The sequence below is a fragment of the Danaus plexippus genome, chromosome 28 (assembly GCF_018135715.1).
Source record: "Danaus plexippus chromosome 28, MEX_DaPlex, whole genome shotgun sequence".
Taxonomy (NCBI): Eukaryota; Metazoa; Arthropoda; class Insecta; order Lepidoptera; family Nymphalidae; genus Danaus; species Danaus plexippus.
Window position 1 is genome coordinate 976,135 of NC_083556.1, and position 21,692 is coordinate 997,826.

General features: G+C 29.6%; 1 protein-coding gene across 4 annotated transcripts in view; it reads left to right on the forward strand.

Moving 5' to 3' along the window:
- Nucleotides 1-8,423: 8,423 nt before the first annotated feature.
- LOC116776081 (uncharacterized) overlaps nt 8,424-21,692 on the forward strand; it is a 30,909-nt gene continuing 17,640 nt past the window's right edge. For 2 of the 4 annotated variants that reach the window (XM_032669183.2, XM_061525262.1), the window contains exon 1: nt 8,424-8,813. The gene's annotated coding sequence lies outside the window, so the exon portion shown is untranslated. The remainder of the gene's footprint in view (nt 8,814-21,692) is intronic. The other 2 variants (XM_061525261.1, XM_061525260.1) reach the window with 1 other exon arrangement.

Sequence of the window (21,692 nt, forward strand, 5' to 3'; positions counted from 1 at the left end):
TGAATAACTTAAAATATCCAACGTATTCTTCTTTTTCTTATCCCCTTCTTTTCTTCTTCTTCAGTTTCTTCTCGAGCTCTGTGTCAAGGGACTAAACGTAACCTCTATCAGGCTATGTCTGAAACATCGTAAGACACAGACAAAGCCAAGGAGAGGCTAGGTCAACATCCCATTGTATCTTCATAAATCTTCTGCCAACTTCTCTTCTATGTAAATCTAAATAAAATACCTCTTTATAATTAAATTTTCTTAATTCACATTAATATATATGTAAAAATCGCTTGGAATTAATTATATATAATATATTCTGTAGGTCTAGAATCCTAATGTGTTTCGCAGTCTGATAAACATCAAGGCAATCACCTACAGTTGATAACTTAAACTATTGAGTACTTTACTACTAGTAGAGTACTTACTTACTTAAATTTGTCACTACTCACTATATACGGAGCGTCTCCCCTTTCTGATACAATAACCTATGTTAATAATGTGACCAGATTTATGTACATAATACTGTTAACGCTGCGTGTGACGTGCAAACACGGAGTAAACTTTTTTGAATATATAACTAGTTTACAACGTAATTATTTTTGTTAAAACGATTGAAAGTTAGGACGGTCCAAACAAAAGACATCAACGGGTTTAATTATAGTCCGTGACTATAAAAACCTGATTGAGATAAGAATAGGAGATGGAGTGAGATAAAAATAGAGACGAGAGATTTATGGCGAATTTAAGACGATTTAAATCTGAGTGCCAGAGAGAATAATTGTATGTACAAGCAACTAACACAACTCTTATATATATATTAGTGTCCAAAATCTGGACAGATCTGAGTGTTATGTAGAATGAAATCTATACAGATCTTGATACATGTTAATCGATCGTATCATAAAGCGATTTATAGCAATTAAAAAAAATTCCAAGGCAAAGGTTATTAAATCGAATAATAAAACGTTTGAGAATTGTATAATTTAAGATTTTAAACTTTTTCGGCGAAAAAATATAACGGAGCTTAGACTTTCAATCAGTGCCTTCTGTGTTGTGGCTGATTCCTCTTCGTCAAGATAGTTTTTCTTCTTTACGTAATACTGGGTATTAAATAGAAATAATTTGATCGGTTTCCTTGTTCTTTACGTTCGACTATACATACGTCGAAGTTTCACGATATTCTGCTTAGCATTTTAGGAGACAAACCAGCTAGACTTCACCACTGGTTACACTTGATCTTTTAAGTTTAGCAAGGATTAATTAATATATATATATATATATTATTGTTATTGATTTTCTTAAATATATAACGTCTTATTTATATTTAAAGTAATTTTATATATTTTTTTTCTAATACTTAAACAAGAACACAGTCTCGTGTTGAAAGCCTTGAATGTAGACTGAGGTGATCATCTAGTGTTACCTCAACACGGAGGATAGAGGCCGTGAGGTTTTATTATTATTACCTTATAATATACAATTAAAACATTTGTGTGAGACAGAGAGAGACAGAGAGAGATAGAGAGTAACAAAGATATAAGGGGAAAGACTTCCAATTAATAACAATGTTGTTGTAATATCAACTTTTCTGGCTCTATAATGTGGGCAGAACGTATAGAATGGACATTTAAGATTTTGTGTATGTGTGTGGGTACTTGTGTGTGTGTGTGTGTGGTAAATTTTTGGACATATGACGTCATCGGGCATGAATCACTCTCCCAATAGTGACATGCATGACTTATATTTATGTAATTTTTTCGGTATTTCGTTGCCAACGTAAACACACATAGATAAAGTAATATATGTTGTAACGAAAGAAAATACGCACACATGCAAAGACGTCTCTATAGCGTTATGGCGTAGTCGTTACTGGGGCGGTAACGATAGCTACCGGGTTCGAAACGTGAACTTTGGGTCCATAAGGAAATTATTTATTATCATAATATTAATGTAAAAATAGATATTTTTATAGAATATAATATATGTATATGTGTTGAAAGAAAAAAACTATAAAATTTTAAAATACAATGAACATTATTCTTGCATAAAAAATATCATAACTCTTATAAGGAAATTAGTTACTATTATATATTATATTGCATTATATACTGTTATGTTGTTAATTTAAAAAATTGAATTCGGCATAAAACAATTGGATCTTCGGCTGTTTTATTTGATGTTTAAGAAAACATATATATGTTGATTGCAAATGAAAAAACATCAACGAAACAAAAATTTTAATATAATTATTTTAATATTATACTAGTAAATTTAATAATAGGTTATATTATTTCAAATTATTCCTATATATCTATATATATATATACGTATAATGTTTCTGTACAGTACATTAATATTAATTTTAGTCGCGAGACGTTAACTTGTAACGTTCAAGGTCATTTTAATAAGCACCAAATTATTATTCATTTACATATTTGTATAAAACTTGTTATTTTAAATGATTTTGCTTCATGATATGAAACTTCGGACGAATTAATTTGAAAATGTATATATATATATATATAAAATATTTTTTTGAAATAGTTGATGACATTTTATGTTATATAGTTTAATCTATCGATATTTTTTCATCACACAGGTTAAAAATATTTATATATTATAATGTCTATAATTACGAACGTATTATATATTTTTTTTTTAACAAAAAGAAAAGACAATTAATGTTATTCTATAACTCACACCCGTAGCCTGTGTTAAGAATGCCACATTTTCTGACAAACGATAATACCTCGATCTAGTTAGTAATCAAAATAGGTTTATTTTAAAATAATTTCAAGGTTTTTGAAAATATTTTCGTAAAATATAACGTTATCACGGAGTATGAACGGACTAGCAGATTCTTATTAGTATTATTTCGTTACCATAATTTAAATATAAAAATGATTTTCATATATATACTTAATGGACGTAAAGAATTAGTATTTTATCTATCACATATTGACATTTAAATTAATGTAAAATTTCAAATAATTTGCAATAATAGAGAGAAGTAAAGTGATTATAATGCAAATATGTCATTACATTGAGATCGTCGATCACAACGAGGCAAGAGTTTAAAATATTCATCCAATATTACTATATAAAGCCAATGTAAGGAGCGTGGTTATAATAAAACGAGCAAAATTATCATACCTGTTTGAACACGATATAAAAAAAAACATTCGCACACGTCGGATACACACAGATTCACAATCATGACTGCCGGTGCCACATTAGGCATTAGCACGTCAAACGAGATTTTAAAATCTATGTCCTCCAAATAACTATGAATTGATTAAATATTACAAACTGGTCGAATAATATTAATTATGGCGCCGTTCGCGGATGCTCGGGACGTTAGACCGTTGGCGGATTTAAAAGAATAACGAAACAGAGAAAAAAAAATATGCCCGACGGGACTCGACTATGGTGTGGTAGGATTTTTATATACAACTGTTTAATAGGTTCTGTATATTAAATTAATCATATAAAAAGTTACATTAACGTTCATAACATATTTCACATTGAAATTAAATAAATATATATTAATGTCACATAAATATATTTACAAAAATTTGAATATAGAACAAAATTTAAAAACAGCGTCTGGAAACACAAGATTATTAAAAAGGTTGTGCAACATAAAAACTCTTTTAAGACGAACCATAATTTATACAGTCTTGATACTATTCAAGGATTTATTCAATTAGGCGATGATATCTGACGAAATACTAGTTTCGACAACTCAAGTGTTACGCAAAAATGTTAGACAACTTCTACTGCATACATTAGTCTCACATCTCTAGTTGTTTTCCATGAAAAATAGATTTTGAGCAACAAAGTGATTCACTTATTTAAGACTGACTGGACGATATTCAATAAAAAAAACTTGTATTTTTAAAACATCGGAATAATTTAGCGGATTCTAAAGTAATATTTTTATTTTAAGAAAATGCCTACATATATATATACTATAACTTGAAAAAAAGGCTTGTTCTAATCATAAGTCCAAGATATATCCTCGTTAAATGAGAAGGTATTATTAATTAATTCTTAATTATGCAATACAATCGTGGTTTTGTAGTCTTGCCGCGGGACCCAATATCCCTTCTCCAAAATGTCATTGTTCAAGGTCACGGCGCGCGACACTCGACAAATGTCAGATGTAAATAATATGCCAGCGTCGACTCATTCACATGTTTATTTATTTATTTTTATTTTATTTTTAATATATTTGTCTCAATGTATATATGTATATATATAAATATATATTTTAGTTATGATGTAATAAAAATCTTTGAAATTATTCATAACCTTTATGTAAATATTATTACGACATTACCAAATTATTAATATTCATTATAATAATATATCCGTAAACGCTCACAATGTTATTTATAATAAAATATAAAAAAGTTTACCTATGTTCTAGGTATCAGTGTTGCCATAGCTGGGTGTTGCAATATTTAAAATGTTGCCATGACAGCAAATGTACATATTTAATGTTTTTTAAATACCAACGCCTACTTTTCTAGCCCACACTAATGGTCTGGCTGGGCGAGTAACCTTTATCTAAGACTAAGACTAGACTGAGCTAATAACATTGTGTATCACCGTGACTCGAAGGGCCTTGCGTTCAAATAAAAATTAAAACAAAATGGCTGACTGACATATTATGAGTTTGTAAACATAAAAATATGTTGTATGTATATATATATATTCATTCCTATTATGATCTAATTACAATTTCAATTAAGACTTCATTTGATGCTATTTAAATAAATTAATGAGAATTTACTTAGTTTTCCTTCTAACTAACCTGATACTGTCCATACATTCAATGCTTCATATATAAGTAGAAGCACCATTTTAACCATATTTTTAAATTTAACTAAAGATATTAAAATGGATTGATGAAGAACTGGTTTGGTTAGATCAATTCTAAGGTCAATAGTTTAGCCTGAGCTAACTATAAACCCGAACTAACTGAACTAACGATAGATCCTATAGTTAAAGTTAACCTCATAAAAATGATTATAGTCCAGGAAGAGTCGAGTATTTAATTTAAACATTTAATTAATATATTATAATTCAATTAAATTCTAAATATCATCCGTCAATATACCTAGACATAATTTGACTATTAAGTTCATACAAACTTGACATCGTTACATAATCGACTTGGTTTTTTTAATAATGTTAACGCAAGGACGTATTTAATAATCAATCTATGAAAAACTATAAAAAAATATATAATTACTCTAAGAGTCACGGAGATTGCTCATCAATACACGCTTCTGTTACTGGCTGTTATTGCATCTGAATCCGCCATGTTGATTCTCGTTTTGACATTTGACATAACTCTTTGTGTTTTGATTTTTATGATATACAATTAGTCCTGATATTAAAATTAATTATTTTTCCATTATATTTATCAATTTGCTGTCACAGATTATATATTTAACTGTTTAATTGCGTACAGCCATGTTTCTGGTGCTGGTAAGACATGGTATTTACGAGCTGAAATTAAATTAACGGAGATGGTATTCACATGGGACAGCCGGATGGGGCCGAATACCAGCGGTGCGACGTGTCCGTGATTTAGTGATCCGTTGATAAATGCGAAAACCGTTTGAGTATAGACCGTACTGTGACGCTTCCGATACAATGTGTTGTAACTTCTGTTGTAAGTTTAGGACGAAATATTAAGATTGAATCTTAGCGGATCAAAATTAAAAAAAATAAGCCAGCCGGAGATAGAGCCTCTAAATACAATAGTTGAAACTTTAAAGCAACAATTTACAATAGTTGAAACTTTAAAGCAACAATTTCCCACTGTATTATTTCATATAACTTATATAAATACAAAATCAATAAATATTAATATCTTTTAAAAGTGCATTAGTTTGGTTTTAAAAAAAATCAATTAAGACGTATAATTACAAAAAAAATTTTAAATCTATTTAATTATATACGGAACCAAAATAAGTTTAAATGTTTTTTATGTTAGTGTTCACAAGCTATTCAAATAAGATGCATTTTGTAATAATATGGATGCTTTAAAAAAATGTCCGTTTGTGCATACCTAATACATATATATAAAGTTGTTTAAGTTAATTGAATGAGATTTATAAATAATTGTATAATTTTCGTATGTGTGCTTGGAGTTTACATACATTAAGTCCCACCCACACATAAACATTCTAGAATATTCAATAAAAATTCCAAAAAGGCTCTACTTCATAAAGAGTCCGATCTTACAAATTGCCTGCTTAAAATCAAAGCCTGTGTCAAAAATTAATTAAAAATTATTAATAATAATCATCATCCTCATCAGCCTATAGGAGTCCACTGCTGAGCAAACGCCTCTCCTCACATGGAGAAGGTTAGAGTACTAATCACCACGCTCGCTCAAGACGGGTTGGTGATTTCAATCTTATAATTTGATATTATAAGACCAGGTTTCCTTACGATGTTTTCCTTCACCGTTTGTCAGTGGTGTCTAAATACTCTCAAAAAGTACATATGACTCGGAAAAGATCACATCGGTACTTGCCAGGTTTCGAACCAACAACCTCAAGCGCTAGTAGATTAATAATAATCAATAATTTCAATTAATTATCACAGAAATATATAATAGTGTATATAAATTTATATCAATGAAGTGTATACATTTTACGTCTTCCATCGCTTCACCTGAGTATAGCCTTACCCGGATGTATTATAGTAAAGGAGCTGGCGCAACACTGGCACGATAATAAAAATAAACTAGACGAATCCTCTCAGCATTCCATGGATTCACCATGCGGGTGCCGGGTCCATCGTTGCAGGGAGAGGAGCTTCAACACTGCCTAGGACTTGCGACCCAGGTGTAGGTTTAAGGGGCCCTATCTAACGCGCGTTAAACGCTCACCTGCACCATCCAAGCTCCTCTCTCTACTTAACCAAATTGGAAATTTAATCATTAATAGTATTTGTAAAATATAATGTATACTTATAATTTCAAGTAAATTAATATATATATAATGTACATCGTAACAAAATAGTAAAAGAAACCTTTCTTCCTACTATACTTTACTTGACTTTATATACATTAATATTTCAAAATATTCATGTTACATAGTATATATATATATATATATATATATATATATAAATTTATAATTTTTATATACACGTTGGTCTCTTGTACTTTAAAATCTAGCCTGTAGTGTAGCTCTCGGTGACGTCATCACTAACGGCTTCACAACCTGAGATAGACATTCTTCGAGGATTAATAATATTTATACTAGTCTTTGCTACGACTTTACTTGCTTTAAATGATCTATATGTTTAAATTAAGAACACCATTCATATTAATAATAATTGTTTTTTTAAACTGTTGACGATTTGTAATCCAAAGTTATTCATCCAATTTAAGATATTCTGGCAACACTGAGTATATTAATACTAGATTGTGTTATTGATTATTATGCCGATAAAAATAACTTGAATATCACAATCAGTAGAATATTCAAATTTCGAACAGTATGAAAAAAAAAATTATAAAAATAATTCGAAAATTGAAATCAGTGTAGGCATTGGATCTGTGGAAAGAAATTTAAAAAAGCACATGATTTTCACGACTTTGTATAAGTTTTTAATTTTTGAGTTTCTACAATGTATGAATCGATTTTGTTAGGACGATGTTGATATTTAGATTTTGTTTTTTTCTTTAATAAAATCACTGCGTTCGTTCGTTTTGACCTCAACTCTTTAATAATGACGTCACCTGTACCTGCTCTTCTCAGAAAACATGTTTATTTCAATGCATAAAAACATAAATTTGTATTTCACTAAAGAGGTTTTATTTCTTATTTTGTGTAAAGCTTATTTTACAAAAAATGATTTTTTTTTTTTAATTTAAAAAAATGGTCGGACGAAATATGTTGTTGTGCATTTATCTGAGAGAGAAAAGAAAAATATATTATGAATGTAATATACAAAGAGAAAAAGGTACTATATGCTATATGTCATTTATTTTCTACAAGTTTTTTTTTATATTTATCAATCTCTAACTCACAATGTTATTATTACCTTTTAAATCTTCTCCCTTCGTCTCTTAGTCGGAATTATTTTAAATCAATTTTGTGAACTTTAGTAATTAATGTATGTTATATGTATAGTTTATATCAGGCAGATGAATTTTTTCTATTAATTACAATATTTATAACCTTAGTATTAAGTGTTTTTATAGGGTATAAAGTTTTAATATATTTCATCAAAAAACTATTAAGAAATTGTAATAAGCGCCATCTATACTAGAAATTCTTACTTTTTGAAATTGACACTGCCCTCTAGTAGCCAATAGTAAAACTTTATTTGTGAATAGGTAAGCGGTTTGTCAAATAATTTACCAAAATGGATACCTATTGCTGGCGTTTTTGCAATGGATAATCTGCGCATGTCAAAAATACTTGTCATTTTATTTTGTGAAATCTTAAAATTGAGACTTGAGTTGATTTTGTGAAAATACACCGTGACGGCGGGCATGAAAGCCTTTTCGTCGCCGATTATTGTGTTATACAAATATATAATAAGTGATTTCAAATAATATTTCCGTGAATTATGATTTTTCCCCAAAAATATTAAATAGTTTTGAGGGTTTTCAGTTCCATCGCGTGCGAAGACTGGTCTGTTTTATTAACATGAACATAAAGTGTTAATTTTTTCATTACAGTGCTCTGTTTAGTTTTCTATTTCGGAGTTCGGACAGCTATCGAGCTAATTTTACATTGGATGTGATGTGTTGAATTTCTCCTTAAGGAAGACGTAGAAATTGCGTAAGTACTTACTTTTTTAATTTATTTATGAAGACTAACAAGTAACAACGTATTAATGAGAATGGAATATATTTTATCATAAATACAATCATTTTCCGAACCATATTGAAAATATTTTATCAAAACCGTAATTTTACGAAAAACGTCTAACAGTTGACATTAAAACTATAAAGATGAGTAATAATCATGAAAATGTACATTATTAATTATTTAAAATTACTGTCCAGCCATTGTATTTACCAGATTCTTAATTTTAAATTTATTTTATTCATTATAAACAAAGGCACTTTATTAACATACTAATTCACATGTTTAATAAATCTCTTTATGTGCAATATTTTTTCCTAAAAAAAGTGGACTTGCTTAAAAATCACAAGATCAATTTCAGGATAAAAATTTTAGTTTATGAAAAATATGAGAAGGTTTTTTGTCTATACAAACTAATACATATGTATCACATGTGATGTTTTTAGTAATAATTACAATAAATAATAAAAAAAAACACGATAAACAAAACCTGAATGTGGAATATTTAAAAAAAATAGTATACAAATTATATTCACTTATACATTATTTATTTGCTTATCTTAATTTGAGTGTAAACTCATCTTAACACTCGGCCAACATATTTCTATGATAATTTTCTCATTGGAATACATTTATCTGATATTAGTTAGACATAATTTTTTATATATTTTTTTGTTATAAGTTTAGTTTCCAAATTTAATTTTTATTAGGATTTATTGATAATTATATAGGAAAACTAAATTATTTATCAGACTTGATATTTACCGTCTATACTGGACGGGATGGGGTTTTTAAATGATTTTTTTATTAATAACATAAATAAAAGTCACAGCTTTTATTTGTGAATGACATATAACAATGTCAATAATGGAAATTAGTTTTAAATATTTTTCACACACACACACACACACCCACACACACACAAACACACACATATATATATATATATATATTATCTATGCTACAACTGAAAAATTTAAATGGAACATTTTCCATTACCATAGAGACACAATGACCGCTTAACGATAATTGCTGATGTTATGACATTCATTTTGTATTTCGTCTACCGAGGCACAGACAGTATACATATATATAGATATATATATATATATATATATATATAAAGACAAAACAACATTTGTAAGTTCCGGTCAAATGACGGTATTCCTTAGAAATATATAAATACCACAGATTAAAATCTCATTAACTGATACAATATATTTTTTCTATGGACATAAAGATTATTGTATTTTTATTTGATTCCATTACATAGAAGCAATTTGTATGACATTAAAACTTAATTTCACTCTATAGCTAGTTACAGTGAACGCGAATAAATAAATAAATTAATTAATTAATGAATATTTTATAAAGTAATAACAGATTTTAATAAAAACGACACATATATATATATATATATATATTATTTAAAAGCTTGTGATAGTGTAATTTTTTTTATTTCTAATAATAGTTGTTCAGCTAGTGTGACACAATTTTTGTTTTATAGCAATGAGTTACAATGTATATAAATATATATATATATATATTTTATTTATTATATGCAGTTAAATCATTTTTGCATCATTTACCTAAAAACAGAAAGTTTTGAGTATTTTATTCATAAGTACTTACACATGATAGTATTAACATAAATGTTGTGATGATAAACAGGGAGTCTTTCTGTTGTTTGATGAAAAATAACGAGTACTAAGGATACTAATACAATTCTATATTCTGAAAACGGGACCAAAATTAGTATGGATAGTACATAGGTAGGTAATTAGTATAAAATTTTATCAAAATGGGTTTAGCATTTACACTTTTGACATATATACATGTAAATAAATAAACGTAATTGTATTGTCTGTTTGTGTAATGATATGAAATAAAAACTTTTTGATCGAAACATATCTTTACATAATACCTCTACCAGAACTATATTAAAAAAAAAAATTGTTTATCTGTACTGAATAATTTATGAATGGGATTGACGACTTTGACTTATTAATTTGCTTTCGTTAATGAAAATTTATCGATTTATTTTTAAGATACTTTAATATAAAAAAATACTGCAGGCGAAGTGAGGACCTAGCTACTAGCTAGCATCGTACTACCATATATACATAGACTGTGGTGTATGGGGATGTTGTGTTGTGTACGGGGCAACCAAGGCCATATATGTCTAAGCTTGCATCTAGATAAGCGTGGATTTAAGGGGCTATGATTCACCGGATGACCTTCACCTTATCACAAGGTCACGTGAATAAACCACCGTTTAATGCGATCGTTATCAGTCAGCGGGTTTTCCATTTTTTTTTTTATGCGGATTTATAACGGATTTTTTTTTTATTTCGATGTTGGCATAATGTTTGAAAACCATCGCCTGATATAAATGTCACACGTACTTTCCTTTCTGACAATCGTATTATTGGCATCCTGTGACAACAGATTGTATATAACATTAAAATTGATGGAAACAGATAATAAAAAATTCTCTCTTGGAGCACACAGAGCTATAATTTCTAATTTATTTTTAGATCAAAAAAGTTTTTTACGTAATGTTAACGTGTTTAACAATTATCATTTAAAAATATTTTATGTGCAATTTGAACATAAAATTTAAGATCAAAAGCCAGCTTGGTACGTGAAGGTGTTTCTGGTGAAATGAAAATAGTACCGAAACACAGTCAACAAAGTTTTGTAAACTTTTGAATTTTGTTGATATAAAATTTTCATGTAACTTGGTGAGCATTATTTAACCAACTGTACTTTAGTATGAGTTCCCATCTTCAACTTACACACTCACAGTTTCTATGTATGTAGCTTTAGATGACATTTAATGTATTGACAGACACTTAAATATATATATAATTGTGACTTGGAATTCTCCTGCAAAATTTTTTTTTTGTATTTACAAATATGTCTAGTCCATAAAGCCTGCCATTACTCACAGAGAGGGCAAAGTTCAAGGTGATTGTAATGACTGGCTTGTAGTATGGAATGGGAGCTTATTATATATTGAAAACTATATATAAAGACATACATACATCATATAGAATATTAAAATTAAATTAAAAAAAATTAATAATGATTTATTATATATTTTTTTATAGTATTATATTTGTTGCTATCACAGTGGCAGTTTAATACAATCATAAAGCTATTTTATATATATATATATTAGAAGTGTTGTCCATTATGTGTACAGTCCTTTAAACAACGAGGTCAGTTATAAAGAACGGAACGCACTCATGGGAAAATTCATCATTGTCAACCTTTTATGTTCTCTGAATTATTACACTCCTTAAAGCAAGCTTTGCTCTAAAACTGACTACGGATCTTAAGATCAGGTGGCTGAAGCTGTAAGACCTGGTCCAGGTCTCGCTGGAAGACCATATATGGTGACTGTATAACTTGTTGTTAAGAGGCCTAACTCTTCCTCAGGTGTCTGTCACTTCGTAGCCAACACCTTGCCTCACCTCGTTACATTCTGTCCGTTATTTGTTAAGCTCTTTTAGAGCTTTCAACATATATACAAGCATTTTGTTTATCAAAATGTTAAAAATTTTCTCTTTAAACATATTACAAATATCAGTTAGTGTTACAGCCCTTACAAATCCACTACATTTTCTTAGTACCAAAAATTTTTTCGATATACTCGTATTTGTTATTGTAAAATAATTTATTCCCATACTGTTCATAACTAGGTAATAAGAATAATTAAAGTCACTTTTAAGATTAATACAATATATTTTCATATACTATTTTAACTGGGACACTTTAAGAGAGAAGTTAGACTGATTCAAAGTTAACGTATTAAACGACGTGATGAGGTACATTGTTAAGTTTAAACTATCACTAATAATATTATATACGCGTTAGATAGGGGCCTTAAACCTACACCTGGGTCGCAAGTCCCAGGCGCTGTTGAAGCTCCTCTCCCTGCAACCATGGACCCGGCACCCGCGCGGTGAATCCATGGAATGATGAGAGGTTTTGTCTCATTTAAACACAGTTAAATTGCGATGTTTAACCATGATGTATAACCAAAAATTTTTTGTTAAAATTGTAACGTAAAGGTCGTCATTTCTTATTTATTAACGATGCTTTGACTCGGTGTGGACTTGAGTCATCAATTGTGGATTGAATTTAGGGCTAAAGGTCGCAGGTCAATTGTGACTGTAGTCCACACCGGCTGTTATTTACCGGTCATAGGTCACTATGTGAATTAAGATCTAATCGAATAAGAATTAATACATGCCTTTACAACTTTAAGAAAGAACAAACATTTTTCATATTCGTAGATAGAGTATGAATATATTTTTTTCAATGTTTTTTGTATCAAAGAGACTAAAATTTTTCAAAAAATTGTAAATGAAGTGTAAACTATCAGTTGATAGTTTGACGGACCGAACCTGTAGTAAGGTTATTGTGATCGAGTTGTAGACTAATAAACGATTAACTCTAGGAAGATTGTTCGAAAATTTTGTTACCTGACTCCAGTCAGATCGTACCTTTCTTGAGTAATATATATATATTAATCAAGAACAATATTGCGTTGAAATTAATTGCTTTAAATTTACGAATACAAATAGTAAGGTATACCATGCACTCGAATATAGTTTACGATTACGATATACGGTCTCATTTCCGTATGATTAAATCATTTTCGCCTTGTCACACTATAAACGAAGCGTTTCCCGTTTCCCATTTAATAAGCTGCTTTAATAAGTGGAAAACTTTTGACGCTTCGTATAGCGACATGCAAACTCGGGGTAAGGGTACTCGGTTACTCGTGAAAGACTAGTTACTCGTAACAGTGACTGTATGTATATATATATCTAACAGAAATTTTTTAACCGGTTTAAATTTAAAAAACCGTACGTTTGACGTTTTTATATAATCTGTGAATGTTTTAACTCGTTTTAATTTTACTCTATCGATCTCTGTCTGCCGGTTAGCTGTTGTGTAAGCTACGTAAGTGGTATTAATATACTGTGACGTCATCGCACGCCGTACCTACAGTATGTGTGTATAAACACATGCTATATATAGAACTGGGGCTCCAATAGGTATTGTCCTGAATCTTAGATACGTATAGTGTAATAGTATTAATGCTGTCGACGTCCGTCCGTTGTTTAATTACACGTTTACTAGGAAACTTTTTCTCTGTTTACTTGTTAACAATGCAAGTAGCATATGTATTTGGGGCGATTATATTTTATGTTGTAAATATTACCGAAAACCTATATCAAACGTATATTTGGTTAAAATTAAATTAGAAGTTTCTTAGTAATGTTGATTTAAATCTGTGGAAAGAGAGGAGTAATGTGTGTAATAGTGACGCGTGACTCATGTGATCCAGCGGGAACTGAACGGAATTGCGGGATAATTTATGAGTTAGACGCAATTCTGTCGTTTAAGCTACGTTACTGGAAAGTTTAATCAAAATCGATTCAGGAGCAACCAACATACAAGACTGACGAAACATACGAACACAGTCCTTTATAATATAAGCGTTATATTTTGTAATTATTATTAATTGAGTCAGTTTGGTCAGGAACAAATAAGAATTATATTGATTTCAATGATTTTAAGAGAGGTTGGACATTTAATATTTTTATGAGGATTTGTTAATGAAACTTTGATATTCGGACACACTGCACGTATTCAATTTTGTATATATATAAATTAATTAAAATATAATTTAAATTGCGAAACAATTTTATTTTATTTTTCCTATAAATATATGTACGTGAGTAAATGTAACAAATATTAATGTACTTACACTGGAAACATACTTTACGTAGTATGTGAGGTGCTATATATATATATATATATGACGACCTATCGTGGAGCGAAACAGCTGTCTGTTATATGTTCAGCGTTAGTTTTTCTTTAAAACGTATCCTTAGCACTAGATGGTATTTCACTACATACGAAGCGTCTCGCGTTTCTCATTCTCTACGTTAGTATAGTGTGATAAGTTTTATGAAAGTAAAACTGTTAACGTAACTTGTGTTAAGGATATAGTTAGGCATTGAACTAACATAGCAATATTAAGAATTAATAATACAGTTGAGAAAAACAAATTATATGATTCTATTTTATTCTTATTGATATACGTATAAAGAAACGTGTTCAATGAAAGAAATAAAAAAAAAATAAACATTTAATTTAAAAATTAAATTTCAAAGGAATATTTTATAATACATTTAGTTTGCGGGTAGTTCGATTCTTAGAATAACTATTATACAGATCACTCGACACGTCATATATCGTACTTAGTCCGAGACTGTGTAATGTTATCCTCACTATGAACAGTCAACTCGACACTATCGGTTTGATAGTAAATTAATTGTGTCCATACTAAAAAATAACTCGTATTAAACTATGTTTTCGACAAATATCGGATGTATTTATATATTAATATATATCACTTGTTTCCTGTGACTTCGTCCGCGGTGCTTATTACATTTACGACATTCAACACATTTTTATATACACACGCTGAACACGCTGTGTATATAAAAATTAAAAGTTCTCAAAACTGTAATAACTTTTTATCGTATGAGCATACCGTTTTTTTTTATCCAATGTGTAAGTTTAAAAGAAATTTTTTATTTAAAAGTTGCTCGTGAGATTGTTCGTATGTTTTTTTTTTACTATTTCACACAGAAATCGCTTGACAGATTTTGATGATAAGATTAGTCATTGGAATAGGCTATAGGTCAAGACGGCACTAGTATCGTGTTTAAAGTCACGTATAGATGTCGCTGATGTTTTAACGCAATTTAATAAGAAAAAATTAGTTTACATATATATATGAGTTATTCTAAACGGAACTAGCAATACATCGTATGAATCTTAAATCCCAGTGACGTGTCTGAATTCTATTCAATACTATTCAACGTGTCAGATATTTATAAAGACGGTCAGGAAATAGCCGGCGATTATTTACAGCGGGTGTACCGACGCTCAAGAAACAGATTTGGGATGTTGAAAAACAGTATTATATGAGTTCTGGTTAGCTGAAGATTTTATATATATATATATTGTCAATTAAGTTATACAAACATAAAATATATTTCATTTTCTTAACAATATAGTTTTGTATAATATTTAAATTTTATCAAAAGTAAAAAAAACATTACAAAATATATGTATTTATATCGATTAGTATTTTTAAATTTTTATTAAAAAAAATAATAACATCGTATTGTTGCATAAACTTTTATGCAGCAATAAATTCCGCATATTAATTACTAACACATTAATTCAGTAATAGTTTTATGATCCGTTCATGTGTCTTCTGACGAGCGCCACCTTGTGTTCCTGGCAGCCAAGGTCGCCTCATGATTAACGTCCTCCGCACTCGTTCACATGACGCCACATGTTTGGTTCATGGCGCGGAGATATTTATGCTGTGCTCTAAAACTTTAAAAAAATATCCTCTAAACATGCTTATGGTAATTTATTGACGCGTAAAATATAAATAACTTATTGTTTGTTTGATTTTTTTTTTTAATTTGTCGGTCATATTAATATGAGGGTAGGTATAGTTGATATCTACCCTCATATTGACTAGACCAGTTAATACAGGTGACTTTGTACGCGTTATTTATTATGTTATATTTCCTCTGTACGTAAAATAAAACAACACTAGACACGTAGTGATTATATATATATATATATATATATTCGTTTATTAATAATTTATATTATTATATTATTTTTATTTAACATCCATGTCTATAATGAATATGTTACGAACAATTTTTATTGTAATATACAAGTGTTGTCATGGTGTATAACTGTATAATTTTAATTATACACATACGGTGATATCAAAAAAACTAATAGGAATTATAAATATGTGTTACGAAGATTCTAATCAACATAATCTCATATTAAACAAGTGATATAAAGATGTGTTTATCGAATTTACAACCGTATTTGGTACCAATAAGGTCTATTTCATTTATTTTGTCCTGTATCGGGATACTCCCAATAGACTATACAATGATTTTGAACATTATATCAATATAAGTAAGGTTTATATTTATATATATCGGTGTGCATCATGGCGCGTGTGCGGTGCCCCAATAACCCGGTCATCCCCGGATGCAGGAGGCAAACAGCGACGGGTTCAAACGAACGGCTACGAAAAAACCCGAACTATCACGGAAACACACGAACGTGCACGAAGATACACGAAGCGTTCGCTTTGTGTTTACCTTGTTATGTATCGGAGTCAATAATTATATTTTACGTGGGAATTTTAATAGATATGAAAAATGTCTTTTGATTGTTGACTCTATAAAGTTTGCTATGTTCATTATATAAGATTATACACTGGTTATTTTTGACATTTTGCTTACCAATCCGATTAAAGTTAGCCAAATCCGAGCCTTTAAAATTTTATTCCTTCAACTTTTAATACGTATATATTTTTCAATAAAACATTATTACTTTTTGTTTATCTGATTATTTAAACGAAGTTAAATTTAACCCAATCCAAGCTTGTAACTATTTTTTATGATAGCTATTTTATGTGCTATATATAATATTAATATTTTATAGGAACAGCAAGATAAAAATAAATTATATGGACTATTTTTATTTACGAGCACAGGTCACGAGACATCTCCAGGGGGTGTTGGGCATCGGATTTTAGTCCCAGGGGGAAGTTGATTGTCTTATTGTTATAACAGAATCGTATTTCACAGAAGCTGCATGCTTACCCAATATTTGAATACTAAAAACGGAGAGTTAACAGTATTCTATCCATAAGTCCTATTGTAATGTTAACGTATGTTATTGAATGAGAAAAGGGAACCGCTTTGTATTTAGGAACGGTGCATATTTGTTTCAATAATATTGTGTAGATTTCATAGATTATTTCGCCTTAAGGTGATTTTTTAATTTCCAATAATTTGTCATAGCAGTTCAGTTTAACTAGCTTCTGTCGCAGACATTGCGAGACTTTTCAATAGAATTATTTAAGATTTTATAGCATATTTTATAGTTCGACGAGAAATTATATCTTATTTGTTATACTATTTCTTTTATTACAGTTATATTAAAAAAAGGTTTAATAATCCAATCGTAGAATTACAACAAACGCTCATACAAGATAGATCATCTAAATACGTGCTGATTTTTATAAGACACGTGATATAATTTTTTTTGGAACTTCATAGGTCTGAAATGCTCATGAATAAAGCGCCTTGAATGTCAGCGATATAACTCATCTACGTAAATATCAATAATAAATGTAGGTATATTATTTTTAAACTTTAAATAACCATCTAAAAATATTAACTACAAACCTATAGTTTTTAGTTAGTTTATTCATGAATATTTAAGTTTTTTACGTACATATTATTTCTTCATAAAAAGTTGTTTCATAATATATATATATATAAATACAATGTATAAATGCCATGAAATGATTCAAAGATAAAAAAATATATTATATCTATTATAATCGCAACCTGTCTATTATACAACGTTTTTTACGTTATACTTAGGTAAACTATTATACAGTTACAGTTAAATATATATAATGTTTATAGGTAAACGAAATGATAACAGGTAAAGAACATTAGTACTGTGTGCATTCAGGACGTCGCTCCAGTTTACAGCGGCTGATCGATCGCCTGATATAGGTCACCGGGGGGACACTGCACGGTTTAGGATCATAGAGGGTAGGTCTAAAAATATGTATACATTTGAAACTACCCTCTATATATATGGTATTAGGTATGAAGGGCGGATATAGAGAAAATATTTGAATTTATGTAGAGGGTAGGTTGATATAAATATATATACATTTAAACCTACCCCTTATACATATAACATTAAATAGGTAAGAAAGGAGGATAGAAAGATACATATTTTTTATAACAATAGAATTGTTATAAAATTTTGATGTAACTGTATTTTCATAAATAGTACGAGATTTATTATATTTTATCAGAAATGTAAATATGTTTTCATGAAAATCTTCGCTATAATTTTGTTATAGTACTTTCTAGATTTGTTGAGGGTAGTTTTAACTGGATCATAAATGATGTTATAATAGATGTATGTCCTTTAGTTTGATGATAATTTTTTGTGATTTGTTATAGTTTATGATCCGTGGTTGGTACGGAGCTCATACTGGCAACACATAATTAGAAAGATTACATTTATAAGAAATCCATTGATATGTATTATTATTAGTTGAAAATAATTTACTGTTTTACCGTTTAAACAAATTAATGTTTGTCGTTCGGAAATTACTCCGTTTTTAGGACCATTAAAATATCCGATGATGTACCAATTGCTGACGTATTCCTATAGCCAGGGCTGGCTGTCTATTCTACTTGACTTTGCTTTTTGCCAAAATTCATGATTCCGAAATTAACGGACGTGCCTTTTAAATTTATTTCTTTGCGAGCTTCACATTGGACACATATAAATTATTTCCGATGTCTTCCCCCGCTCACACTCGTTAATACGAGTCTGCGACCACTGATGGATGTAGTAAGTTTTGAATTATTTTTTCTTTCGAGTTTGTCAACGAATTATGTTATTGAAATTTGAACGATAGATAATACTGTCGTAAGGTATATTTTACTTTGAAAACTCTAAATAAGTAAGTATAGTATATCAATTTGTAATGCAGTACAACTTGCTTGAACAAAATTGGCATTTTATCAGAATTTTTCACTGTATCACTGCTCCATAATTTTTCGTACCATTATTAGTAGTGTAGTCCGGATGAGAAGTCTTGTTCTTAAGAAAATCAGTTTCGTTGCATTTACGATCGTTAACAAATATATATTATAAAAATTTGGTAGTAATAGATATTAGATTTGAATTTATATATATATTTAGGTTCTCTTATTAAGGTTTCATGATATAATCAAATTCTGAAAGACCAGCAAAGGCTTTGCAGGGGATGTATTTAAAAAATTAATTACCTCGAATTTAAGGCCATTGACAAATAGAAACAATATGTCAAAAATAGGAAACGCTAAGAAGAGAAAAAATATATCCTTCCCAGATAAGAGTCCCCGTGGACAAATAGATTTCCATATATATATATATATATATAATTACATATATATGTATGCATGGAAATTTCATCATAATGACAGGTGTTAAGATCAAAAACGTAGCTTAAGATAATAAAAGCTGCAGAAGATCCTATTGCTCTATTCACTAACGAGGAACCAAAAAACAGGGAGTAAGAAACGCCGTGGCCAAAGGTTTTAGAAAACATACCGACAATCAACAAATAGCAATGATAATTTTTAAATCATAATCCACGCGTAACATAAAGTATGAAGCAAATAAAGAGAGTGAGGGTAGTCAGTAAGTAAAGACTTTTACTCGTGTTTCGTTAAAAACTATACTCGATTTAGTTGGCCAACAAATAGTTTATTTATTTATTTATATATTTGCATTAAGTTATTTAGTGAGATTAAAACATTCTCGCCTGCATGTTTTCATAATATCAAAAACTCCATATTTATTAATTTCCTTAAAATAGAGATTTCAGTTAAAGATGTTATATACATATAAATTATCTACTGCAAATTAAATTAGTTTTTTCTTGGTTTTTTAACGTCTAAGAACTATATGTGTCGCTTTTTATAAATTTTTGTTATATTCCTTAAATATATTAATATAAATTAAATATTATGGATATTTTTTTCCAGTTGGTAGTTCAACACCTGCATTCTGTTTGAATCGAGCGTTAGTCTCATAAAACTGGACTGGCTATATTCAGACTTTATTTTAAGGGGGAAAATCACCTGGGGGATTTATGCTTCAACGACAATTGAGGGATATATGTACACTGGTCGAAGTTGTATACATTTCTGTCCAGCTCGAGGCAGTATAATAATTGTTGTTCCGTATTTCGTTATCGGTATTAACTAACATACGGGTAATATTTTAGCACTCTTAATATAGGTAAGCGAGACTAATAGACTCGAACCATACACGTGTGTAGGAATGTCCATTTGTTGTTTCTTAAGAACCGTGAAAGTGCCTTAACGTATTGATTTTATTAAATTCCGGTAGAATGAGTTCCACTCGCATTTTTCAATCACTAGATTTGACTGATTTTGTTTTATCGTTCATTTATAAGGACCAGCAATAAATTTTTGTCTTGATTTGTTCAAAGATCTTAGTGAGGTCCTCTGTGACGTTTGAGAATATGGAACAAACATTTTATGAAAATCATTGGAGATTTTGTTTGATATCTCAGAAGATCTCATCTCTTTGCATGAGGACTGTTACATATGTTTGTAAAATGAAGGACTTTTATAATAAAATCATTCTTTCAAAATGTAGGCGTCGTGACAGCGTTGACTCATAGGTAAACTTGACACGGGGTCAAGGACGCTCGAACGGTTACGTGATCATTGCTGAGAGCGTCTTCTAAGGTCATTGGCGTCTACGTGTTCCCGGTTCCGACATTTTTTTTTTGACCGAGCGCGTGCCTTTACTATCATGTAAACAAAATTCATCAATGGTTATTATATTTGGAAACTTTTGTATATTTTTTTAATGCGTCAGCAGTGACTCTGAACCTGTGAAGTATATAAACTGTATGTTCGTCTGTTCATTCCATTGGATCTTGCGAACCCTTATTACAAGTTTGCATCCTTAAACTACACACGGCCGGTTGATAGTATTTTGTTATAAAAAAAAATCTTCTCTTATGACATCAAAATGATTTTATGTTTGAATAACTGTCTCGTGGTAAGTTTAGACGCTGATTTTAAAAGCTGAATGCAAAATCATATAGCAACTAAGAATGAATTTCTGTAGGCGTTTTATTGATAAAACTAT